The following is a 26,360-nucleotide window of genomic DNA, read 5'->3' on the forward strand; positions in this document are numbered from 1 at the left end:
CAATTATTTCATTATTTCCCATGTTGCAATAAAAGATCAGATTGTATTCTCCCTGGATAAAAGAGCTTGAAACCAACCACATATGTGTATATCATATTATTTTTATTATTTGATCCACAATTCTTTATTTACAGAGGTAGCAAAATAAAATATCTCACAAATTCAGAATGAGGGCTCCATATCTTTGGCTTAAGAAAACTGCTCTTCTCAGCCAATGGTCATGAACAGAAACCCCACTGGGGTCCACTACAATGGCATCCAATCAAACCCATGAGCTAAATTAAGTAGCCAGTTTGTGCAAGATTCACAAATTTCATTTCATTGCTGAGTTAAAATCCATTAGAGAACAAACTCTAGACACTTGGATTCCAACCCTGAACATGGAAAACAAAACTTAATTTTATTGTAAAGCCAGCTAGAAACCTCTTTAAAATGAATGGAAAAGCAATTCATATCTAGTTTTTAAATTAACAGTTTTAATAGCAACATTGTCATTGTAACGATAGATAGGTTATTTCATTATATACATCTTTTCAAAAAGCAGTGGTTTCATGTGTCAGGATGGCCGAGCGGTCTAAGGCGCTGCGTTCAGGTCGCAGTCTCCTCTGGAGGCGTGGGTTCAAATCCCACTTCTGACAATGTTATTCATTTTCTTCTTTGCTCTACAGTTTCTATTTCTTGTTACTTATGAAAAGATTGACTTTAGAATTAGACAAACACTCACTGCAAATCTCTTTCAATTTACAACATAAAAAATGCATCAATTATTTCATTATTTCCCATGTTGCAATAAAAGATCAGATTGTATTCTCCCTGGATAAAAGAGCTTTAAACCAACCACATATGTGTGTATCATATTATTTTTATTATTTGATCCACAATTCTTTATTTACAGAGGTAGCAAAATAAAATATATCACAAATTCAGAATGAGGGCTCCATATCTTTGGCTTAAGAAAACTGCTCTTCTCAGCCAATGGTCATGAACAGAAACCCCACTGGGGTCCACTACAATTGCATCCAATCAAACCCATGAGCTAAATTAAGTAGCCAGTTTGTGCAAGATTCACAAATTTCATTTCATTGCTGAGTTAAAATCCATTAGAGAACAAACTCTAGACACTTGGATTCCAACCCTGAACATGGAAAACAAACTTACTTTTATTGTAAAGCCAACAAGAAACCTCTTTAAAATGAATGGAAAAGCAATTTATATCTAGTTTTTAAATTAACAGTTTTAATAGCAACATTGTCATTGTAACTATAGACAGGTTATTTCATAATATACATCTTTTTAAAAAGTAGTGGTTTCATGTGTCAGGATGGCCGAGCGGTCTAAGGCGCTGCGTTCAGGTCGCAGTCTCCTCTGGAGGCGTGGGTTCAAATCCCACTTCTGACAATGTTATTAATTTTCTTCTTTGCTCTACAGTTTCTATTTCTTGTTACTTGTGAAAAGATTGACTTTAGAATTAGACAAACACTCACTGCAAATCTCTTTCAATTTACAACATAAAAAATGCATCAATTATTTCATTATTTCCCATGTTGCAATAAAAGATCAGATTGTATTCTCCCTGGATAAAAGAGCTTGAAACCAACCACATATGTGTATATCATATTATTTTTATTATTTGATCCACAATTCTTTATTTACAGAGGTAGCAAAATAAAATATATCACAAATTCAGAATGAGGGCTCCATATCTTTGGCTTAAGAAAACTGCTCTTCTCAGCCAATGGTCATGAACAGAAACCCCACTGGGGTCCACTACAATGGCATCCAATCAAACCCATGAGCTAAATTAAGTAGCCAGTTTGTGCAAGATTCACAAATTTCATTTCATTGCTGAGTTAAAATCCATTAGAGAACAAACTCTAGACACTTGGATTCCAACCCTGAACATGGAAAACAAAACTTACTTTTATTGTAAAGCCAACAAGAGACCTCTTTAAAATGAATGGAAAAGCAATTAATATCTAGTTTTTAAATTAACAGTTTTAATAGCAACATTGTCATTGTAACTATAGATAGGTTATTTCATAATATACATCTTTTCAAAAAGTAGTGGTTTCATGTGTCAGGATGGCCGAGCGGTCTAAGGCGCTGCGTTCAGGTTGCAGTCTCCTCTGGAGGCGTGGGTTCAAATCCCACTTCTGACAATGTTATTCATTTTCTTCTTTGCTCTACAGTTTCTATTTCTTGTTACTTGTGAAAAGATTGACTTTAGAATTAGACAAACACTCACTGCAAATCTCTTTCAATTTACAACATAAAAAATGCATCAATTATTTCATTATTTCCCATGTTGCAATAAAAGATCAGATTGTATTCTCCCTGGATAAAAGAGCTTGAAACCAACCACATATGTGTATATCATATTATTTTTATTATTTGATCCACAATTCTTTATTTACAGAGGTAGCAAAATAAAATATCTCACAAATTCAGAATGAGGGCTCCATATCTTTGGCTTAAGAAAACTGCTCTTCTCAGCCAATGGTCATGAACAGAAACCCCACTGGGGTCCACTACAATGGCATCCAATCAAACCCATGAGCTAAATTAAGTAGCCAGTTTGTGCAAGATTCACAAATTTCATTTCATTGCTGAGTTAAAATCCATTAGAGAACAAACTCTAGACACTTGGATTCCAACCCTGAACATGGAAAACAAAACTTAATTTTATTGTAAAGCCAGCTAGAAACCTCTTTAAAATGAATGGAAAAGCAATTCATATCTAGTTTTTAAATTAACAGTTTTAATAGCAACATTGTCATTGTAACGATAGATAGGTTATTTCATTATATACATCTTTTCAAAAAGCAGTGGTATCATGTGTCAGGATGGCCGAGCGGTCTAAGGCGCTGCGTTCAGGTCGCAGTCTCCTCTGGAGGCGTGGGTTCAAATCCCACTTCTGACAATGTTATTCATTTTCTTCTTTGCTCTACAGTTTCTATTTCTTGTTACTTATGAAAAGATTGACTTTAGAATTAGACAAACACTCACTGCAAATCTCTTTCAATTTACAACATAAAAAATGCATCAATTATTTCATTATTTCCCATGTTGCAATAAAAGATCAGATTGTATTCTCCCTGGATAAAAGAGCTTTAAACCAACCACATATGTGTGTATCATATTATTTTTATTATTTGATCCACAATTCTTTATTTACAGAGGTAGCAAAATAAAATATATCACAAATTCAGAATGAGGGCTCCATATCTTTGGCTTAAGAAAACTGCTCTTCTCAGCCAATGGTCATGAACAGAAACCCCACTGGGGTCCACTACAATTGCATCCAATCAAACCCATGAGCTAAATTAAGTAGCCAGTTTGTGCAAGATTCACAAATTTCATTTCATTGCTGAGTTAAAATCCATTAGAGAACAAACTCTAGACACTTGGATTCCAACCCTGAACATGGAAAACAAACTTACTTTTATTGTAAAGCCAACAAGAAACCTCTTTAAAATGAATGGAAAAGCAATTTATATCTAGTTTTTAAATTAACAGTTTTAATAGCAACATTGTCATTGTAACTATAGACAGGTTATTTCATAATATACATCTTTTTAAAAAGTAGTGGTTTCATGTGTCAGGATGGCCGAGCGGTCTAAGGCGCTGCGTTCAGGTCGCAGTCTCCTCTGGAGGCGTGGGTTCAAATCCCACTTCTGACAATGTTATTAATTTTCTTCTTTGCTCTACAGTTTCTATTTCTTGTTACTTGTGAAAAGATTGACTTTAGAATTAGACAAACACTCACTGCAAATCTCTTTCAATTTACAACATAAAAAATGCATCAATTATTTCATTATTTCCCATGTTGCAATAAAAGATCAGATTGTATTCTCCCTGGATAAAAGAGCTTGAAACCAACCACATATGTGTATATCATATTATTTTTATTATTTGATCCACAATTCTTTATTTACAGAGGTAGCAAAATAAAATATATCACAAATTCAGAATGAGGGCTCCATATCTTTGGCTTAAGAAAACTGCTCTTCTCAGCCAATGGTCATGAACAGAAACCCCACTGGGGTCCACTACAATGGCATCCAATCAAACCCATGAGCTAAATTAAGTAGCCAGTTTGTGCAAGATTCACAAATTTCATTTCATTGCTGAGTTAAAATCCATTAGAGAACAAACTCTAGACACTTGGATTCCAACCCTGAACATGGAAAACAAAACTTACTTTTATTGTAAAGCCAACAAGAGACCTCTTTAAAATGAATGGAAAAGCAATTAATATCTAGTTTTTAAATTAACAGTTTTAATAGCAACATTGTCATTGTAACTATAGATAGGTTATTTCATAATATACATCTTTTCAAAAAGTAGTGGTTTCATGTGTCAGGATGGCCGAGCGGTCTAAGGCGCTGCGTTCAGGTTGCAGTCTCCTCTGGAGGCGTGGGTTCAAATCCCACTTCTGACAATGTTATTCATTTTCTTCTTTGCTCTACAGTTTCTATTTCTTGTTACTTGTGAAAAGATTGACTTTAGAATTAGACAAACACTCACTGCAAATCTCTTTCAATTTACAACATAAAAAATGCATCAATTATTTCATTATTTCCCATGTTGCAATAAAAGATCAGATTGTATTCTCCCTGGATAAAAGAGCTTGAAACCAACCACATATGTGTATATCATATTATTTTTATTATTTGATCCACAATTCTTTATTTACAGAGGTAGCAAAATAAAATATCTCACAAATTCAGAATGAGGGCTCCATATCTTTGGCTTAAGAAAACTGCTCTTCTCAGCCAATGGTCATGAACAGAAACCCCACTGGGGTCCACTACAATGGCATCCAATCAAACCCATGAGCTAAATTAAGTAGCCAGTTTGTGCAAGATTCACAAATTTCATTTCATTGCTGAGTTAAAATCCATTAGAGAACAAACTCTAGACACTTGGATTCCAACCCTGAACATGGAAAACAAAACTTAATTTTATTGTAAAGCCAGCTAGAAACCTCTTTAAAATGAATGGAAAAGCAATTCATATCTAGTTTTTAAATTAACAGTTTTAATAGCAACATTGTCATTGTAACGATAGATAGGTTATTTCATTATATACATCTTTTCAAAAAGCAGTGGTTTCATGTGTCAGGATGGCCGAGCGGTCTAAGGCGCTGCGTTCAGGTCGCAGTCTCCTCTGGAGGCGTGGGTTCAAATCCCACTTCTGACAATGTTATTCATTTTCTTCTTTGCTCTACAGTTTCTATTTCTTGTTACTTATGAAAAGATTGACTTTAGAATTAGACAAACACTCACTGCAAATCTCTTTCAATTTACAACATAAAAAATGCATCAATTATTTCATTATTTCCCATGTTGCAATAAAAGATCAGATTGTATTCTCCCTGGATAAAAGAGCTTTAAACCAACCACATATGTGTATATCATATTATTTTTATTATTTGATCCACAATTCTTTATTTACAGAGGTAGCAAAATAAAATATATCACAAATTCAGAATGAGGGCTCCATATCTTTGGCTTAAGAAAACTGCTCTTCTCAGCCAATGGTCATGAACAGAAACCCCACTGGGGTCCACTACAATGGCATCCAATCAAACCCATGAGCTAAATTAAGTAGCCAGTTTGTGCAAGATTCACAAATTTCATTTCATTGCTGAGTTAAAATCCATTAGAGAACAAACTCTAGACACTTGGATTCCAACCCTGAACATGGAAAACAAAACTTAATTTTATTGTAAAGCCAGCTAGAAACCTCTTTAAAATGAATGGAAAAGCAATTCATATCTAGTTTTTAAATTAACAGTTTTAATAGCAACATTGTCATTGTAACGATAGATAGGTTATTTCATTATATACATCTTTTCAAAAAGCAGTGGTTTCATGTGTCAGGATGGCCGAGCGGTCTAAGGCGCTGCGTTCAGGTCGCAGTCTCCTCTGGAGGCGTGGGTTCAAATCCCACTTCTGACAATGTTATTCATTTTCTTCTTTGCTCTACAGTTTCTATTTCTTGTTACTTGTGAAAAGATTGACTTTAGAATTAGACAAACACTCACTGCAAATCTCTTTCAATTTACAACATAAAAAATGCATCAATTATTTCATTATTTCCCATGTTGCAATAAAAGATCAGATTGTATTCTCCCTGGATAAAAGAGCTTGAAACCAACCACATATGTGTATATCATATTATTTTTATTATTTGATCCACAATTCTTTATTTACAGAGGTAGCAAAATAAAATATCTCACAAATTCAGAATGAGGGCTCCATATCTTTGGCTTAAGAAAACTGCTCTTCTCAGCCAATGGTCATGAACAGAAACCCCACTGGGGTCCACTACAATGGCATCCAATCAAACCCATGAGCTAAATTAAGTAGCCAGTTTGTGCAAGATTCACAAATTTCATTTCATTGCTGAGTTAAAATCCATTAGAGAACAAACTCTAGACACTTGGATTCCAACCCTGAACATGGAAAACAAAACTTAATTTTATTGTAAAGCCAGCTAGAAACCTCTTTAAAATGAATGGAAAAGCAATTCATATCTAGTTTTTAAATTAACAGTTTTAATAGCAACATTGTCATTGTAACGATAGATAGGTTATTTCATTATATACATCTTTTCAAAAAGCAGTGGATTCATGTGTCAGGATGGCCGAGCGGTCTAAGGCGCTGCGTTCAGGTCGCAGTCTCCTCTGGAGGCGTGGGTTCAAATCCCACTTCTGACAATGTTATTCATTTTCTTCTTTGCTCTACAGTTTCTATTTCTTGTTACTTATGAAAAGATTGACTTTAGAATTAGACAAACACTCACTGCAAATCTCTTTCAATTTACAACATAAAAAATGCATCAATTATTTCATTATTTCCCATGTTGCAATAAAAGATCAGATTGTATTCTCCCTGGATAAAAGAGCTTTAAACCAACCACATATGTGTATATCATATTATTTTTATTATTTGATCCACAATTCTTTATTTACAGAGGTAGCAAAATAAAATATATCACAAATTCAGAATGAGGGCTCCATATCTTTGGCTTAAGAAAACTGCTCTTCTCAGCCAATGGTCATGAACAGAAACCCCACTTGGGTCCACTACAATTGCATCCAATCAAACCCATGAGCTAAATTAAGTAGCCAGTTTGTGCAAGATTCACAAATTTCATTTCATTGCTGAGTTAAAATTCATTAGAGAACAAACTCTAGACACTTGGATTCCAACCCTGAACATGGAAAACAAACTTACTTTTATTGTAAAGCCAACAAGAAACCTCTTTAAAATGAATGGAAAAGCAATTTATATCTAGTTTTTAAATTAACAGTTTTAATAGCAACATTGTCATTGTAACTATAGACAGGTTATTTCATAATATACATCTTTTCAAAAAGTAGTGGTTTCATGTGTCAGGATGGCCGAGCGGTCTAAGGCGCTGCGTTCAGGTCGCAGTCTCCTCTGGAGGCGTGGGTTCAAATCCCACTTCTGACAATGTTATTAATTTTCTTCTTTGCTCTACAGTTTCTATTTCTTGTTACTTGTGAAAAGATTGACTTTAGAATTAGACAAACACTCACTGCAAATCTCTTTCAATTTACAACATAAAAAATGCATCAATTATTTCATTATTTCCCATGTTGCAATAAAAGATCAGATTGTATTCTCCCTGGATAAAAGAGCTTGAAACCAACCACATATGTGTATATCATATTATTTTTATTATTTGATCCACAATTCTTTATTTACAGAGGTAGCAAAATAAAATATATCACAAATTCAGAATGAGGGCTCCATATCTTTGGCTTAAGAAAACTGCTCTTCTCAGCCAATGGTCATGAACAGAAACCCCACTGGGGTCCACTACAATGGCATCCAATCAAACCCATGAGCTAAATTAAGTAGCCAGTTTGTGCAAGATTCACAAATTTCATTTCATTGCTGAGTTAAAATCCATTAGAGAACAAACTCTAGACACTTGGATTCCAACCCTGAACATGGAAAACAAAACTTACTTTTATTGTAAAGCCAACAAGAGACCTCTTTAAAATGAATGGAAAAGCAATTCATATCTAGTTTTTAAATTAACAGTTTTAATAGCAACATTGTCATTGTAACTATAGATAGGTTATTTCATAATATACATCTTTTCAAAAAGTAGTGGTTTCATGTGTCAGGATGGCCGAGCGGTCTAAGGCGCTGCGTTCAGGTCGCAGTCTCCTCTGGACGTGTGGGTTCAAATCCCACTTCTGACAATGTTATTCATTTTCTTCTTTGCTCTACAGTTTCTATTTCTTGTTACTTGTGAAAAGATTGACTTTAGAATTAGACAAACACTCACTGCAAATCTCTTTCAATTTACAACATAAAAAATACATCAATTATTTCATTATTTCCCATGTTGCAATAAAAGATCAGATTGTATTCTCCCTGGATAAAAGAGCTTGAAACCAACCACATATGTGTATATCATATTATTTTTATTATTTGATCCACAATTCTTTATTTACAGAGGTAGCAAAATAAAATATCTCACAAATTCAGAATGAGGGCTCCATATCTTTGGCTTAAGAAAACTGCTCTTCTCAGCCAATGGTCATGAACAGAAACCCCACTGGGGTCCACTACAATGGCATCCAATCAAACCCATGAGCTAAATTAAGTAGCCAGTTTGTGCAAGATTCACAAATTTCATTTCATTGCTGAGTTAAAATCCATTAGAGAACAAACTCTAGACACTTGGATTCCAACCCTGAACATGGAAAACAAAACTTAATTTTATTGTAAAGCCAGCTAGAAACCTCTTTAAAATGAATGGAAAAGCAATTCATATCTAGTTTTTAAATTAACAGTTTTAATAGCAACATTGTCATTGTAACGATAGATAGGTTATTTCATTATATACATCTTTTCAAAAAGCAGTGGTTTCATGTGTCAGGATGGCCGAGCGGTCTAAGGCGCTGCGTTCAGGTCGCAGTCTCCTCTGGAGGTGTGGGTTCAAATCCCACTTCTGACAATGTTATTCATTTTCTTCTTTGCTCTACAGTTTCTATTTCTTGTTACTTATGAAAAGATTGACTTTAGAATTAGACAAACACTCACTGCAAATCTCTTTCAATTTACAACATAAAAAATGCATCAATTATTTCATTATTTCCCATGTTGCAATAAAAGATCAGATTGTATTCTCCCTGGATAAAAGAGCTTTAAACCAACCACATATGTGTATATCATATTATTTTTATTATTTGATCCACAATTCTTTATTTACAGAGGTAGCAAAATAAAATATATCACAAATTCAGAATGAGGGCTCCATATCTTTGGCTTAAGAAAACTGCTCTTCTCAGCCAATGGTCATGAACAGAAACCCCACTGGGGTCCACTACAATGGCATCCAATCAAACCCATGAGCTAAATTAAGTAGCCAGTTTGTGCAAGATTCACAAATTTCATTTCATTGCTGAGTTAAAATCCATTAGAGAACAAACTCTAGACACTTGGATTCCAACCCTGAACATGGAAAACAAAACTTAATTTTATTGTAAAGCCAGCTAGAAACCTCTTTAAAATGAATGGAAAAGCAATTCATATCTAGTTTTTAAATTAACAGTTTTAATAGCAACATTGTCATTGTAACGATAGATAGGTTATTTCATTATATACATCTTTTCAAAAAGCAGTGGTTTCATGTGTCAGGATGGCCGAGCGGTCTAAGGCGCTGCGTTCAGGTCGCAGTCTCCTCTGGAGGCGTGGGTTCAAATCCCACTTCTGACAATGTTATTCATTTTCTTCTTTGCTCTACAGTTTCTATTTCTTGTTACTTATGAAAAGATTGACTTTAGAATTAGACAAACACTCACTGCAAATCTCTTTCAATTTACAACATAAAAAATGCATCAATTATTTCATTATTTCCCATGTTGCAATAAAAGATCAGATTGTATTCTCCCTGGATAAAAGAGCTTTAAACCAACCACATATGTGTATATCATATTATTTTTATTATTTGATCCACAATTCTTTATTTACAGAGGTAGCAAAATAAAATATATCACAAATTCAGAATGAGGGCTCCATATCTTTGGCTTAAGAAAACTGCTCTTCTCAGCCAATGGTCATGAACAGAAACCCCACTGGGGTCCACTACAATGGCATCCAATCAAACCCATGAGCTAAATTAAGTAGCCAGTTTGTGCAAGATTCACAAATTTCATTTCATTGCTGAGTTAAAATCCATTAGAGAACAAACTCTAGACACTTGGATTCCAACCCTGAACATGGAAAACAAAACTTACTTTTATTGTAAAGCCAACTAGAAACCTCTTTAAATGAATGGAAAAGCAATTCATATCTAGTTTTTAAATTAACAGTTTTAATAGCAACATTGTCAGTGTAACTATAGATAGGTTATTTCATAATATACATCTTTTCAAAACACAGTGGTTTAATGTGTCAGGATGGCCGAGCGGTCTAAGGCGCTGCGTTCAGGTCGCAGTCTCCTCTGGAGGCGTGGGTTCAAATCCCACTTCTGACAATGTTATTCATTTTCTTCTTTGCTCTACAGTTTCTATTTCTTGTTACTTGTGAAAAGATTGACTTTAGAATTAGACAAACACTCACTGCAAATCTCTTTCAATTTACAACATAAAAAATGCATCAATTATTTCATTATTTCCCATGTTGCAATAAAAGATCAGATTGTATTCTCCCTGGATAAAAGAGCTTGAAACCAACCACATATGTGTATATCATATTATTTTTATTATTTGATCCACAATTCTTTATTTACAGAGGTAGCAAAATAAAATATCTCACAAATTCAGAATGAGGGCTCCATATCTTTGGCTTAAGAAAACTGCTCTTCTCAGCCAATGGTCATGAACAGAAACCCCACTGGGGTCCACTACAATGGCATCCAATCAAACCCATGAGCTAAATTAAGTAGCCAGTTTGTGCAAGATTCACAAATTTCATTTCATTGCTGAGTTAAAATCCATTAGAGAACAAACTCTAGACACTTGGATTCCAACCCTGAACATGGAAAACAAAACTTAATTTTATTGTAAAGCCAGCTAGAAACCTCTTTAAAATGAATGGAAAAGCAATTCATATCTAGTTTTTAAATTAACAGTTTTAATAGCAACATTGTCATTGTAACGATAGATAGGTTATTTCATTATATACATCTTTTCAAAAAGCAGTGGTTTCATGTGTCAGGATGGCCGAGCGGTCTAAGGCGCTGCGTTCAGGTCGCAGTCTCCTCTGGAGGCGTGGGTTCAAATCCCACTTCTGACAATGTTATTCATTTTCTTCTTTGCTCTACAGTTTCTATTTCTTGTTACTTATGAAAAGATTGACTTTAGAATTAGACAAACACTCACTGCAAATCTCTTTCAATTTACAACATAAAAAATGCATCAATTATTTCATTATTTCCCATGTTGCAATAAAAGATCAGATTGTATTCTCCCTGGATAAAAGAGCTTTAAACCAACCACATATGTGTATATCATATTATTTTTATTATTTGATCCACAATTCTTTATTTACAGAGGTAGCAAAATAAAATATATCACAAATTCAGAATGAGGGCTCCATATCTTTGGCTTAAGAAAACTGCTCTTCTCAGCCAATGGTCATGAACAGAAACCCCACTGGGGTCCACTACAATGGCATCCAATGAAACCCATGAGCTAAATTAAGTAGCCAGTTTGTGCAAGATTCACAAATTTCATTTCATTGCTGAGTTAAAATCAATAAGAGAACAAACTCTAGACACTTGGATTCCAACCCTGAACATGGAAAACAAAACTTAATTTTATTGTAAAGCCAGCTAGAAACCTCTTTAAAATGAATGGAAAAGCAATTCATATCTAGTTTTTAAATTAACAGTTTTAATAGCAACATTGTCATTGTAACGATAGATAGGTTATTTCATTATATACATCTTTTCAAAAAGCAGTGGTTTCATGTGTCAGGATGGCCGAGCGGTCTAAGGCGCTGCGTTCAGGTCGCAGTCTCCTCTGGAGGCGTGGGTTCAAATCCCACTTCTGACAATGTTATTCATTTTCTTCTTTGCTCTACAGTTTCTATTTCTTGTTACTTATGAAAAGATTGACTTTAGAATTAGACAAACACTCACTGCAAATCTCTTTCAATTTACAACATAAAAAATGCATCAATTATTTCATTATTTCCCATGTTGCAATAAAAGATCAGATTGTATTCTCCCTGGATAAAAGAGCTTGAAACCAACCACATATGTGTATATCATATTATTTTTATTATTTGATCCACAATTCTTTATTTACAGAGGTAGCAAAATAAAATATCTCACAAATTCAGAATGAGGGCTCCATATCTTTGGCTTAAGAAAACTGCTCTTCTCAGCCAATGGTCATGAACAGAAACCCCACTGGGGTCCACTACAATGGCATCCAATCAAACCCATGAGCTAAATTAAGTAGCCAGTTTGTGCAAGATTCACAAATTTCATTTCATTGCTGAGTTAAAATCCATTAGAGAACAAACTCTAGACACTTGGATTCCAACCCTGAACATGGAAAACAAAACTTACTTTTATTGTAAAGCCAACAAGAAACCTCTTTAAAATGAATGGAAAAGCAATTCATATCAAGTTTTTAAATTAACAGTTTTAATAGCAACATTGTCATTGTAACTATAGATAGGTTATTTCATAATATACATCTTTTCAAAACACAGTGGTTTAATGTGTCAGGATGGCCGAGCGGTCTAAGGCGCTGCGTTCAGGTCGCAGTCTCCTCTGGAGGCGTGGGTTCAAATCCCACTTCTGACAATGTTATTCATTTTCTTCTTTGCTCTACAGTTTCTTTTTCTTGTTACTTGTGAAAAGAGGTAGCAAAATAAAATATCTCACAAATTCAGAATGAGGGCTCCATATCTTTGGCTTAAGAAAATTGCTCTTCTCAGCCAATGGTCATGAACAGAAACCCAACTGGGGTCCACTACAATGGCATCCAATGAAACCCATGAGCTAAATTAAGTAGCCAGTTTGTGCAAGATTCACAAATTTCATTTCATTGCTGAGTTAAAATCCATAAGAGAACAAACTCTAGACACTTGGATTCCAACCCTGAACATGGAAAACAAAACTTACTTTTATTGTAAAGCCAACTAGAAACCTCTTTAAAATGAATGGAAAAGCAATTCATATCTAGTTTTTAAATTAACAGTTTTAATAGTAACATTGTCATTGTAACTATAGATGGGTTATTTCATAATATACATCTTTTCAAAAAGTAGTGGTTTCATGTGTCAGGATGGCCGAGCGGTCTAAGGCGCTGCGTTCAGGTCGCAGTCTCCTCTGGAGGTGTGGATTCAAATCACACTTCTGACAATGTTATTCATTTTCTTCTTTGCTCTACAGTTTCTATTTCTTGTTACTTGTGAAAAGATTGACTTTAGAATTAGACAAACACTCACTGCAAATCTCTTTCAATTTACAACATAAAAAATGCATCAATTATTTCATTATTTCCCATGTTGCAATAAAAGATCAGATTGTATTCTCCCTGGATAAAAGAGCTTTAAACCAACCACATATGTGTATATCATATTATTTTTATTATTTGATCCACAATTCTTTATTTACAGAGGTAGCAAAATAAAATATCTCACAAATTCAGAATGAGGGCTCCATATCTTTGGCTTAAGAAAACTGCTCTTCTCAGCCAATGGTCATGAACAGAAACCCCACTGGGGTCCACTACAATGGCATCCAATCAAACCCATGAGCTAAATTAAGTAGCCAGTTTGTGCAAGATTCACAAATTTCATTTCATTGCTGAGTTAAAATCCATTAGAGAACAAACGCTAGACACTTGGATTCCAACCCTGAACATGGAAAACAAAACTTACTTTTATTGTAAAGCCAACTAGAAACCTCTTTAAAATGAATGGAAAAGCAATTCATATCTAGTTTTTAAATTAACAGTTTTAATAGCAACATTGTCATTGTAACGATAGATAGGTTATTTCATAATATACTTCTTTTCAAAACACAGTGGTCTAATGTGTCAGGATGGCCGAGCGGTCTAAGGCGCTGCGTTCAGGTCGCAGTCTCCTCTGGAGGCGTGGGTTCAAATCCCACTTCTGACAATGTTATTCATTTTCTTCTTTGCTCTACAGTTTCTATTTCTTGTTACTTGTGAAAAGATTGACTTTAGAATTAGACAAACACTCACTGCAAATCTCTTTCAATGTATAACATAAAAAATGCATCAATTATTTCATTATTTCCCATGTTGCAATAAAAGATCAGATTGTATTCTCCCTGGATAAAAGAGCTTGAAACCAACCACATATGTGTATATCATATTATTTTTATTATTTGATCCACAATTCTTTATTTACAGAGGTAGCAAAATAAAATATATCACAAATTCAGAATGAGGGCTCCATATCTTTGGCTTAAGAAAACTGCTCTTCTCAGCCAATGGTCATGAACAGAAACCCCACTGGGGTCCACTACAATGGCATCCAATCAAACCCATGAGCTAAATTAAGTAGCCAGTTTGTGCAAGATTCACAAATTTCATTTCATTGCTGAGTTAAAATCCATTAGAGAACAAACTCTAGACACTTGGATTCCAACCCTGAACATGGAAAACAAAACTTAATTTTATTGTAAAGCCAGCTAGAAACCTCTTTAAAATGAATGGAAAAGCAATTCATATCTAGTTTTTAAATTAACAGTTTTAATAGCAACATTGTCATTGTAACGATACAGATGTAGCCACCTTTATCTTGAGTGGCCGCGGCGGTTGTCCCGTTCGACCATACGCAGCGTACTGTGGCGTAGCGAGGCGCGCCTAGCCACAGAGAGGCTATCTAATCGCACGGAGACAGACATTTGACGTTTGGCGTTACCTTTACGTGTAATGCCTGCGATCAGCCACCAGATGTCGCTTTTTACAATCACCACTGCGCATGCGTGTGGTCTCCCGTAAAATACAATACTGACATACATAATAAGGACTACTTTACTAAGGCGTCTCATTACGCTGCATACAGCAAATACTGTACTCATTACGCTGCATTATTTAATACAGTACTGTACAGTATATACAGTACGACACCGACGCAAATACAGTAGTACAGCATACAGTATATGATCCATCTACAATACTTTATGAATACTGTATGTGAGCGTGCAAGTCCCGCAGACAAAACACAGTACTGTAAAACCAGTAGTGTACACTGTCGCAAATGGATGTGTGTTACAAGTTCACTATTGCCTCTCAAGATTAGGAATTTTCTACAGTGTTATCGTCCTAATCCCGTAGCCATTACAGCATAATCAAAACCAACGGATTTATACATTTGTCTGCGGCGAAGTGGTGAAGTGTTTCGCTTCCTATACTCAGAGTCCAGGGTTCGATTCCTTAAGTACTGTACGAATGCATGTTACTGTAGTTTTTTTCAGACACTTTATTATTTTTTTTATTCACATACTGCAAACCAGGGCATACAGTAGCTGCATGAGCGGTTCTATGCGATCGAGTCCGGTGTACCATAATCTGCAGGTTCTATGCAGGTTAAGGTACTATGCTCCGTACACAGTACACATACAATTCTGTAGCTGGGCAGACTGAATAGAAATGGCTACCACCTATGACTCCTTGCCCCACAGAGGCCCTAGGCTACGGAGCAAGTAATAGTCCAGATTGTACAGACTATGGGGCAATGCTGAATGAGCGTCACAATCCCCTAGCTAAAATACACAGTATGCATATTATGGTACACCGGACTCGATGACATACTGTAGCACACTGGCAAAATGGCCGCCGCCCCTGAACCCTTGTGCAGGTTATGGGGCAATGCTGAAGGAGCGTCACAATCCCCTAGCCAAAATACACAGGGGAGGGATAAGCTACTGTAGGATTGCATACAGTATTACGGTACACCGGACTCAATCGCATAGCACACTGTCAAAACGACCACTACCCATGAACCCCCACCTCCTGAACCCCCACCTCGTGGCAGGCAGCAGTTGGGTATGGAATGAGAAATGGCATAAGCTGTGCAGGCTACGGGGCGATGCTGAAGGAGCGTCACAATCCCCTAGCCAAAATACACAGAGATACTGTAAGCGAGGTCTATGCACATTACAGTACTGTACAGTACGTTACACCGGGCTCGGTCGCATAGCAAACTGACAAAACACAAGTTTTACAGTACATACAGTAAAGCAGGCCAAAGCTGCAGGAGAGTTTCTACTGTAAAGGTTCTATGCACCGTACGGTAATGTACACATACCTGTACAATTCTATAGCAGGGCAGACTCAATTGAAATGGCTACCGCCTGTGACTCCTACAGTAGCTCCTAGGAGGCACTCAGCTATGGAGCAAATAACAGCACAGATTTTGCAGGCTACGGGGCAATGCTGAAGGAGCGTCACAATCCCCTAGCTACAATACACAGGGGTGATAGAGATAATCGAGTGGCTGGAGGGGGGTCCCCTTGATTTAAGGGGCCCCCACTCCTCCAGGGTACTCCGGCCAGGTGTGACTAGTTGGGTATTTAATTCCATGGCCGCAGGGACCTGTATAAAAGTCTCCCCCGGCTGTGCATTATCTGTCCAGCTAGTGGAGCCCAGTGCTGATTCAAAAAATATGGGGAACCCCTACGCTTTTTTTGTCCCCCTTATTTTTTGCACCAGGACCAGGCGCAGAGCCCGGTGCTGGTTCTAAAAAGATGGGGGATCCCGTGTCCATTTTTTCCGTATTCCTTCCGGAATTCGACTGCAATTGCATATACAGTACTGTACCCCTTAATGTCACTGCTTACAGTATACAGTATTTAGACATGAGCTTGTGTACAGTATCTGTCATGAGGTGCTTTTTTCACTGACACTATAACTTTTTTCTATTGTGATATACTGTACTGTACAGAGGCGGCAAACTAGCCAAACGGGAATAATCAGCTTCTGCAGAATAAAATGAGATGCTACAGTACATGCCTATATTCTGTGAGTGACTGCGGCTCTATGAAATTAAATCAGAAAATTTAAATATGAAATGCATTACTAATGTGTGGCATTACTGTACTGTATGTGTATAAGGTGTACTACAATATTTTCTGGTGTAACATAAGGAAAGGGCACTACTGCATGGTCTAATGCAGTGGTTCTCAAACTTGGTCCTCAGGACCCCACACAGTGCATGTTTTGCAGGTAAACCAGCAAGTGCACAGATGTATTCATTACTAACTGACACATTTTAGAAGGTCCATACAGTAGGTGGAGCTAATTTTTTCACTTGTGATTCTGTGAGACCTGCAAAACCTGCACTGTGTGGGGTCCTGAGGACTGAGTTTGAGAACCTGTGGTCTAATGTAAATAAAGATGAATGTGGTGGGGTGTAATGTGAATAAGGGGCATTACTGTTAGGAGTAATGTGGTACTATGATATGATGTCATGAGAATAAGAGACACCACTGCATGATATAATGTGAATAAAGTTGCAGTACTGTGTTGTGTCATTTCATCTTCGGGTATTATTGTGTTACCATGCCCCTTCCCAGCAAGAACATACTGTACACTGTTTTGGGCTGGCACTAAATGTGCACATTGTTCTTATTTAGATTATAGGGGGTAGGAGCGCCAAAATGGGTGATGGTGCTGGGAAAGGGGTGCAGGGTTAGAGGCGGAACTACGTAGCATCTGTGCAAGAGGGCATCAGCCAAAATCTAGCCTAGGGCATCATGTTGGTCAGGTTTGGCTCTGATAATACTGTATACTGTACTCTTACTGTACTTTGCATTCAATACAGATACTGTTTGCACACAGGTTTTACATGAATCATTGGCAATGCTGCAGGAGTGTCTCATTAGGCAATCTAAAATATACCACGACTATGGGTGGGGATACAGTAGGGAAGTTCTGTCACCATAAGCTGTCTGCTGTGTATAGCATATTTCCATCTGAGATGCATTTGTGTGTTTGTAATAAGAAAAAAACATTTTACTGTACATTTAGTGGATACAGTATTTCTCCCCCATAATGACGTATCATACTGTACAGGTACCCTCATGTACTGTACCGTACCATACTGTAAAATTGAATATTTATTGGAAAAACATCAATATTAATGTAAAAATAAAGTATTACAACATCCGATTCCATGTACTGCACTGATCAAAATGTACAGTACTCTTATTCAGGACTTATAAAACTGAAAATAACTGTTCATACAGTACACATCAATAACATTACTACTGTATAATATTCTACATTAGTTTATGCAATAATCAGACAAAGGCAATTTTATCATTTTTTTTAATAATGCACCAATTTAAAATTTTAAACAGAAAATACAGAACTACATATTTGTGGCTTGACCATTTCTTTCAACTACAACAGGTAATACTTTATACAGGTGATTTATATAATTATTACAATGTTCAGGTGTGAGTACTTCTAGCCAAAATTTCTTTATCCCATCCACCAGTTGCTGTTTTGTTGTTGGCTTTGCAACACTCCTAACGTACCTCTTCAATTGAGCCCACACTAATTCGATTGGGTTCATGTCTGGTGATCTAATTAAAAAAAAAAAAAAGCGTATAGAAAAAATTAATTACAGTACATTACAGTAAATAGAGAAAATTAAACATACAATATTGTACTGTTTATTAAACAAAATTTTTTTTTACAGTACTAGAGTGCTATCCAAAATTTTACTTGTACACTGTTGAAAGAATACTCACTCTGGTGGTGTGCGTTCCCAATTCATACCTTTCTCTTCCATAAATTTGGCTGAGGCGGAGTGTTTAGGATCATTGTCTTGGAATATCCTATGGTGAGTTGGGTAATATTTATTCACAAATGGCACCATACATTTCTCTACTATTGTTTCTTGGAAATATTTCTTATCCATGATTCCTACAGAAATCAAAAAATGTTGTTCATTAATAAGCAACTCCTTTTATTGTGCAGTTACACGTACTCTACAGTACAACATGTATTTTTACAGAACACAGGCACAGAATAAAGTATAGTACTGTACTGTACCTTCGAAAAATAATAGGGGACCAGCTCCTAATCGTGATATGCCTCCCCATACATGGATTTTCAATGGATGCTTTGGGCGTGGTTTTAAAGAGATATGGTTACGTTTCCTGAATGACATTCTGGAGAACCGCTCAAGGGCAACAGACGATTCATCTGTGAAAATGACATCATCAAATGTTTCACCACTCTCAATCCATCGCCGTGCCTGTTCCACTCTCTTTTCTTTATTCACATCTCTTATCATTGGAGATATCCTGTGAAGAGCCAAAAATAATGAAATCAGATACAGTTATGAAATTACAGATTTACAGATTACTGTATATACAGTAGACTGTATGTGCAGTATACTGTATTATATACCTACTGTATACATTAAACTGTACATACAGTACATTAAGTTACATACAGAGTAATATATATATACATACTGTACATACACACAAACACACACACACAGTATACAGTATGTAATCATCACAATAAGCCGGCAATGCTTCATTGCTGTCTCTGAGTGCCTATACAGTAGGTATCTCTTTTGGGATAGAATACTGTATATACAGTATATACACACACACATACTGTATATAGTATAAAGTACACACTCTGTATAATGATTTATGGCATTATTATATCACGTATCAAGGGATTATTAACAGTGCATTTACTGTATGGTTTATACTGCTTTCAGTATTTTACCTTGTTGCGCCAAAGGTCCATCCCATTTTCCGTCGCATCCTTCTAATGCTGGTGGCCGATATGTCCAGGTCATACTTGGAATGGAGAATTCGTTTTATTTGCAGAGCAGTACGCTCATCATCCTCACGAGTTAGTTCCTCCACAATTTGTTGCACTCTCCTACAGTACAATACAGTATGAAAAATATGAATTCATGAACAGCACAATCACAGTTACAATTGATGAAGTTTTTATTTTATTTCAAAAAAATTGTTTATGGTATAAAGCAAGTCATTTAAACATTACAGTAGTGTACAGTACGTACCATGTGCATTTTGTAGGAAATACAAATCTGGGCGTTGTTCTCTCGAATGCATGATAGCGCACCGTTTCTAAAGTGACTATAATGCCACTTTCCTTGAGCCATGCATGGATCTCTTTGATGGTTTTATTTTCTTTTTTCATGTTGGCGATTATCTTGCTCATCGTTTTGTTGATAGTTACTGGCATGTTGTCCAACTATAATTCCTGTATGGAGAGAAAACATTTGTGAATACTGTAGTCTAAAATTTACACATCTGAAAATGCATAAGAGTTTTATGATAGAAGTTAATACTGTACATGTTTACTATCCAGTACCTGATGTTCAAATTTAAGTATTGTATACTGTACAGTACTGAAAATACAACTTCAGTGTTATGGACTGCAATTAGTTTCCTGTATGAAACAGATACAGTACAGTAACTAACCCTCCTTGGAAGTGCATGGGCCCTGTGAGACTTACAGTAGTGTACAGCATAAGGGTCGACTGACATGATGTACAAGCATTACATACAGTACATGTCAGTACTGTATGTAAATTCTTCAATTATTGCCTAACAACAATGCTGCTTACTGTATATTAAATACTGTAGGCCTAGAAATGTGCATCTCAATATAGTAGTTAAAAACACAGGGGCCTATGTGGATAAGCGAGTTCTATGCACACAAAAAATGGCCACCGACCATGAACCCCCAGCACGTGGCAGCGCTCGGATATGTAGTGAGATACAGTATGGCATACATTTCACAGTTCAGGGGGCAATGCTGAAGGAGCGTCACAATCCCCTAGCTCAATTACATTGGGATAAGCGAGGTCTACTGTATGCACATTACGGTATACCGAGCTGGATCGCTTAGCAACCTGACAAAATGGCCGCCGACCGTGAACTCCCAGCACGTGGCAGCGCTCGGATATGTAGTGAGATACAGTATGGCATACATTTCACAGTTCAGGGGGCAATGCTGAAGGAGCGTCACAATCCCCTAGCTCAATTACATTGGGATAAGCGAGGTCTACTGTATGCACATTACGGTATACCGAGCTGGATCGCTTAGCAACCTGACAAAATGGCCGCCGACCGTGAACTCCCAGCACGTGGCAGCGCTCGGATATGTAGTGAGATACAATATGGCAGACATTTCACAGTTCAGGGGGCAATGCTGAAGGAGCGTCACAATCCCCTAGCTCAATTACATTGGGATAAGCGAGGTCTATGCACATTACGGTATACCGAGCTGGATCGCTTAGCAACCTAACAACATGGCCGCCGACCGTGAACTCCCAGCACGTGGCAGCGCTCGGATATGTAGTGAGAGATGGTATACATTTTAAAATACACCGGGATAAGTTGTACAGGCCATGGAGCAATGCACAGGGACATTCATCATTTACGTACAGTATATAAATAATTGTAAACCGTAAATGAAAGAATTACCGGTCAAATACTGTATGACGAAACTGTGTCAATGAGCTGGAACAGTATGGCCTGTGAAGAAGTTATCGAAGGCAGAAACGGAGAGCAAATTATCAGGAGATTTCTGAAAGGTCGGAGAAGATCCACACAGCAAGTCTGCCTACGAGGAAACAGCTTTGCAAAGTGGGTAGCGTAAAGCCTAACAACAATGCTGCTTACTGTATATTAAATACTGTAGGCCTAGAAATGTGCATCTCAATAACAGTACTGTAAGTGAAGCTGTCAATTGGAAACATGTACTGTACAGTATCCAGGACACATGTACAGTAGTGTAACAACGATGACAGTAGCACCAGAATTCTCGTTACACAATACCTGGCAGCGCAGCAGGTGGTGGTGGTGGTGGTACTGTGGGAAAAAAAATAACAGTACTGTAAGTGAAGCTGTCAATTGGAAACATGTACTGTACAGTATCCAGGACACATGTACAGTAGTGTAACAACGATGACAGTAGCACCAGAATTCTCGTTACACAATACCTGGCAGCGCAGCAGGTGGTGGTGGTGGTGGTACTGTGGGAAAAAAAATAACAGTACTGTAAGTGAAGCTGTCAATTGGAAACATGTACTGTACAGTATCCAGGACACATGTACAGTAGTGTAACAACGATGACAGTAGCACCAGAATTCTCGTTACACAATACCTGGCAGCGCAGCAGGTGGTGGTGGTGGTGGCACTGTGGGAAAAAAAATAACAGTACTGTAAGTGAAGCTGTCAATTGGAAACATGTACTGTACAGTATCCAGGACACATGTACAGTAGTGTAACAACGATGACAGTAGCACCAGAATTCTCGTTACACAATACCTGGCAGCGCAGCAGGTGGTGGTGGTGGTGGCACTGTGGGAAAAAAAATAACAGTACTGTAAGTGAAGCTGTCAATTGGAAACATGTACTGCACAGTATCCAGGACACATGTACAGTAGTGTAACAACGATGACAGTAGCACCAGAATTCTCGTTACACAATACCTGGCAGCGCAGCAGGTGGTGGTGGTGGTGGTGGTGGTGGTGGTACTGTGGGAAAAAAAATAACAGTACTGTAAGTGAAGCTGTCAATTGGAAACATGTACTGCACAGTATCCAGGACACATGTACAGTAGTGTAACAACGATGACAGTAGCACCAGAATTCTCGTTACACAATACCTGGCAGCGCAGCAGGTGGTGGTGGTGGTGGTACTGTGGGAAAAAAAATAACAGTACTGTAAGTGAAGCTGTCAATTGGAAACATGTACTGTACAGTATCCAGGACACATGTACAGTAGTGTAACAACGATGACAGTAGCACCAGAATTCTCGTTACACAATACCTGGCAGCGCAGCAGGTGGTGGTGGTGGTGGTACTGTGGGAAAAAAAATAACAGTACTGTAAGTGAAGCTGTCAATTGGAAACATGTACTGTACAGTATCCAGGACACATGTACAGTAGTGTAACAACGATGACAGTAGCACCAGAATTCTCGTTACACAATACCTGGCAGCGCAGCAGGTGGTGGTGGTGGTGGTACTGTGGGAAAAAAAATAACAGTACTGTAAGTGAAGCTGTCAATTGGAAACATGTACTGTACAGTATCCAGGACACATGTACAGTAGTGTAACAACGATGACAGTAGCACCAGAATTCTCGTTACACAATACCTGGCAGCGCAGCAGGTGGTGGTGGTGGTGGCACTGTGGGAAAAAAAATAACAGTACTGTAAGTGAAGCTGTCAATTGGAAACATGTACTGTACAGTATCCAGGACACATGTACAGTAGTGTAACAACGATGACAGTAGCACCAGAATTCTCGTTACACAATACCTGGCAGCGCAGCAGGTGGTGGTGGTACTGTGGGAAAAAAAATAACAGTACTGTAAGTGAAGCTGTCAATTGGAAACATGTACTGTACAGTATCCAGGACACATGTACAGTAGTGTAACAACGATGACAGTAGCACCAGAATTCTCGTTACACAATACCTGGCAGCGCAGCAGGTGGTGGTGGTGGTGGTGGTGGTACTGTGGGAAAAAAAATAACAGTACTGTAAGTGAAGCTGTCAATTGGAAACATGTACTGCACAGTATCCAGGACACATGTACAGTAGTGTAACAACGATGACAGTAGCACCAGAATTCTCATTACACAATACCTGGCAGCGCAGCAGGTGGTGGTGGTGGTGGTACTGTGGGAAAAAAAATAACAGTACTGTAAGTAAAGCTGTCAATTTGAAACATGTACTGCACAGTATCCAGGACCAAAAAGGGGTCCGGCCAATAAACAATCTGCATCAGAGAAGCAAGATACAGTATGCTTAAAGTATACAGTACTATATACTACAGTAGATCGCCAACAAACGTAAATTAACAAACAACTATCACTGGAATTTACCATCCTCATCCCGTAGCGAAGCACGGGTATTCAGCTATCTACAATGTTATTTATACTTTGTGTTTAATATTTACATTTAGTTTTGTAAACAGACATTCTTAACATTAACGTATTGCAGCGAGTTATCTGTGATGGTCAGGACAGGGGGTTGGGACTATAGAAATCACTATGTACTGTACACTACTGTATTTGACAATACTTACCAGCTTGGCGGCGCCTGTCCCGCCTCCTGTGACGTCGTGCTACCAGCCCTGTAAAAATATATATACAGTATAATGGCAGCATACTGTACAGCCAATGAAATTCAACATTGACAGCATCTTTATGACATCACAATAAATGGAATTGTTCATTCTAGTACCCTGCACCTAATCACTCAGGAGGGCATAGTGTACTGTACTGTCTTCAAAACTTAAGGGGCACATTTCTAAATGTGACATACAGTACACTTACAGTATCGCTACAGTACAGTAGGTCCAGGGTATTAGACAGAACACTACCTTTATAGACATTGTAACACACATAAGCATTGCCCTTATAAACATTATGACACACATCAGCATGCAGCCCTCCCACCCTTAACCATCTCAGTACTGTTCATTACATTACAAATTGATTTCATGACAGATGATGCAGTACTCACCTGAATTCATCTTATTCACGTCATGTCACAGTAGTGCAGTTTATTCACGTCACAGTACTGTCCTTGATTCACGTTGTGTCACACAGTAGAGCACCGTATTCACGTCACAGTACTGTCCTTGATTCACGTTGTGTCACACAGTAGAGCACCGTATTCACGTCACAGTACTGTCCTTGATTCACGTTGTGTCACACAGTAGAGCACCGTATTCACGTCACAGTACTGTCCTTGATTCACGTTGTGTCACACAGTAGAGCACCTTATTCACGTTACTGTACGTCACAGTAGTGCAGTAGTATATCCACATTACGTCACAAAGTAGAGATCTGCCAGTCATGAACCTTATGCAAGAGTAATGCACGTCAGAACACATTAGGCCACTGTAACATCCCTTAGAATAATTTCTGCCAAAGTAACATCCCTTAGAACACTGTACTATCTGAAACACAAATTTCGGCACACTGCACGACACACTGCAATTAAACCACACAATGCACTGCACGACTGCGTGATATGACAAACTGCACATTTCCCTGCAAAATATGATACAATGTACACTACACAAAAAACTGCAATTACCACATGTGTATACAGTACACTGCACGACAGTGCTGGCCCTAGCCAGGTACAGATACAGCCGCAGTCACGCAAAATATAGGCATGCCGCATATCATTTTAATCAGCAGAAGCTGCTGGTGCCCCTAAGCATAGCAAATGCCCTAGGCATTTGCCTACTGTAGTTTGCCTATGCCTAAGGCCGGCTCTGCTGCACGATGTGATTCACTATGTATTACACTCACTGCACAATACCATATACTGAATGTACACTGCATGACACGCTGCAATTACGCAGCACGATACACTGTGATACATTGCATATACTGTACACTGCATGATACTGTACACTGCACAATCGTAGACCACCTGGATTGTAAAGAACTACTGTATATACACAAGTTTAAAAAAATAACAATTGTTTTTGTAAAACGCATGTCGATCTTTTTCCATGTCAACTTAACGACCATGTCAACCTACAGTAACTGGTGTCAACCAATTTCAAAAGCCGCACCATCTAGGTCGACGCAAAAAAACAAATTGACCTTTTGACCCGGGTTAATGTTTGGTCCTTGTTTAACCATTTGTTTACCACAAATACTGTACAGTGCTGTATAGACCGGATACCTGCTGCTACAGCAGCCCCTGCTATAATGTACTGTACCTGTAACTACAGTAACTTAAAGTACAGTAATCTACAGTAATGTACTGTACTTACAATCCCTTATGGCCTGCAGGCGTCGTGGGGTCCTCCTCACGAGGTCGCTCCATCTCCTCTGGAGAGACCTCACCGTTCTCCTCCGGTTGTAGGTCCGGAGGATATCCCTGCTGGCCCTCCTATATGCCCTAACTTTCTCCTCGTTGCTGGCGAGAGTTCTGTCCCGCCAGCGAACGAGGAGACGCAGCTCACCCAGAGCATAGGGACGGTCACGTACTACAGGTACAGCAGCCATGCTTATGCTCAATGAGCGATCCAGACGTCGTGCGTCTCAGACGTCGTGCGTCTCAGACGTCGTGCGTTCCAGGCATTCAACGTACAGTACTGTAGTTACTGTACTTTGTGACAGTTTCCCTTAGTTTTACATATGCCCTTTCTTTGACCACAGTGTTTTCCACTGTCTTGCCCTACGCCCTTCCCTCCTGGGAGCCTTCACAGGTCTTATGCTATACACAAATACCGAAGATGCACAGTCCGTCAGAATACACTCATTTCATTCACGCTGTTTGGGTGCATTTAGCGTAAAGAATCGCTCCTGGTTATTTCATTATATACATC

At 37.8% G+C, this 26,360-nt stretch overlaps 19 non-coding genes across 19 annotated transcripts; all 19 read left to right on the forward strand.

Moving 5' to 3' along the window:
• The first annotated feature begins 555 nt into the window (after positions 1–555).
• On the forward strand, positions 556–638 carry TRNAL-CAG (transfer RNA leucine (anticodon CAG)). The gene has a single exon. It is a non-coding gene; the product is annotated as a tRNA-Leu (tRNA).
• A 677-nt stretch (positions 639–1,315) lies between these two features.
• Positions 1,316–1,398, forward strand: TRNAL-CAG (transfer RNA leucine (anticodon CAG)). Its single transcript has one exon. It is a non-coding gene; the product is annotated as a tRNA-Leu (tRNA).
• A 678-nt stretch (positions 1,399–2,076) lies between these two features.
• TRNAL-CAG (transfer RNA leucine (anticodon CAG)) lies at positions 2,077–2,159 on the forward strand. Its single transcript has one exon. It is a non-coding gene; the product is annotated as a tRNA-Leu (tRNA).
• A 678-nt stretch (positions 2,160–2,837) lies between these two features.
• Positions 2,838–2,920, forward strand: TRNAL-CAG (transfer RNA leucine (anticodon CAG)). The gene has a single exon. It is a non-coding gene; the product is annotated as a tRNA-Leu (tRNA).
• A 677-nt stretch (positions 2,921–3,597) lies between these two features.
• Positions 3,598–3,680, forward strand: TRNAL-CAG (transfer RNA leucine (anticodon CAG)). The gene has a single exon. It is a non-coding gene; the product is annotated as a tRNA-Leu (tRNA).
• Positions 3,681–4,358: 678 nt separating this feature from the next.
• TRNAL-CAG (transfer RNA leucine (anticodon CAG)) lies at positions 4,359–4,441 on the forward strand. Its single transcript has one exon. It is a non-coding gene; the product is annotated as a tRNA-Leu (tRNA).
• Positions 4,442–5,119: 678 nt separating this feature from the next.
• TRNAL-CAG (transfer RNA leucine (anticodon CAG)) lies at positions 5,120–5,202 on the forward strand. Its single transcript has one exon. It is a non-coding gene; the product is annotated as a tRNA-Leu (tRNA).
• A 678-nt stretch (positions 5,203–5,880) lies between these two features.
• On the forward strand, positions 5,881–5,963 carry TRNAL-CAG (transfer RNA leucine (anticodon CAG)). Its single transcript has one exon. It is a non-coding gene; the product is annotated as a tRNA-Leu (tRNA).
• Positions 5,964–6,641: 678 nt separating this feature from the next.
• Positions 6,642–6,724, forward strand: TRNAL-CAG (transfer RNA leucine (anticodon CAG)). The gene has a single exon. It is a non-coding gene; the product is annotated as a tRNA-Leu (tRNA).
• Positions 6,725–7,401: 677 nt separating this feature from the next.
• Positions 7,402–7,484, forward strand: TRNAL-CAG (transfer RNA leucine (anticodon CAG)). Its single transcript has one exon. It is a non-coding gene; the product is annotated as a tRNA-Leu (tRNA).
• Positions 7,485–8,162: 678 nt separating this feature from the next.
• On the forward strand, positions 8,163–8,245 carry TRNAL-CAG (transfer RNA leucine (anticodon CAG)). Its single transcript has one exon. It is a non-coding gene; the product is annotated as a tRNA-Leu (tRNA).
• A 678-nt stretch (positions 8,246–8,923) lies between these two features.
• TRNAL-CAG (transfer RNA leucine (anticodon CAG)) lies at positions 8,924–9,006 on the forward strand. Its single transcript has one exon. It is a non-coding gene; the product is annotated as a tRNA-Leu (tRNA).
• A 678-nt stretch (positions 9,007–9,684) lies between these two features.
• On the forward strand, positions 9,685–9,767 carry TRNAL-CAG (transfer RNA leucine (anticodon CAG)). Its single transcript has one exon. It is a non-coding gene; the product is annotated as a tRNA-Leu (tRNA).
• Positions 9,768–10,444: 677 nt separating this feature from the next.
• On the forward strand, positions 10,445–10,527 carry TRNAL-CAG (transfer RNA leucine (anticodon CAG)). The gene has a single exon. It is a non-coding gene; the product is annotated as a tRNA-Leu (tRNA).
• Positions 10,528–11,205: 678 nt separating this feature from the next.
• TRNAL-CAG (transfer RNA leucine (anticodon CAG)) lies at positions 11,206–11,288 on the forward strand. The gene has a single exon. It is a non-coding gene; the product is annotated as a tRNA-Leu (tRNA).
• A 678-nt stretch (positions 11,289–11,966) lies between these two features.
• On the forward strand, positions 11,967–12,049 carry TRNAL-CAG (transfer RNA leucine (anticodon CAG)). Its single transcript has one exon. It is a non-coding gene; the product is annotated as a tRNA-Leu (tRNA).
• Positions 12,050–12,727: 678 nt separating this feature from the next.
• TRNAL-CAG (transfer RNA leucine (anticodon CAG)) lies at positions 12,728–12,810 on the forward strand. The gene has a single exon. It is a non-coding gene; the product is annotated as a tRNA-Leu (tRNA).
• A 478-nt stretch (positions 12,811–13,288) lies between these two features.
• Positions 13,289–13,371, forward strand: TRNAL-CAG (transfer RNA leucine (anticodon CAG)). Its single transcript has one exon. It is a non-coding gene; the product is annotated as a tRNA-Leu (tRNA).
• A 678-nt stretch (positions 13,372–14,049) lies between these two features.
• On the forward strand, positions 14,050–14,132 carry TRNAL-CAG (transfer RNA leucine (anticodon CAG)). Its single transcript has one exon. It is a non-coding gene; the product is annotated as a tRNA-Leu (tRNA).
• The last annotated feature ends 12,228 nt before the right edge of the window (positions 14,133–26,360 follow it).

This window comes from Pseudophryne corroboree, chromosome 1, assembly GCF_028390025.1.
Source record: "Pseudophryne corroboree isolate aPseCor3 chromosome 1, aPseCor3.hap2, whole genome shotgun sequence".
NCBI lineage: Eukaryota > Metazoa > Chordata > Amphibia > Anura > Myobatrachidae > Pseudophryne > Pseudophryne corroboree.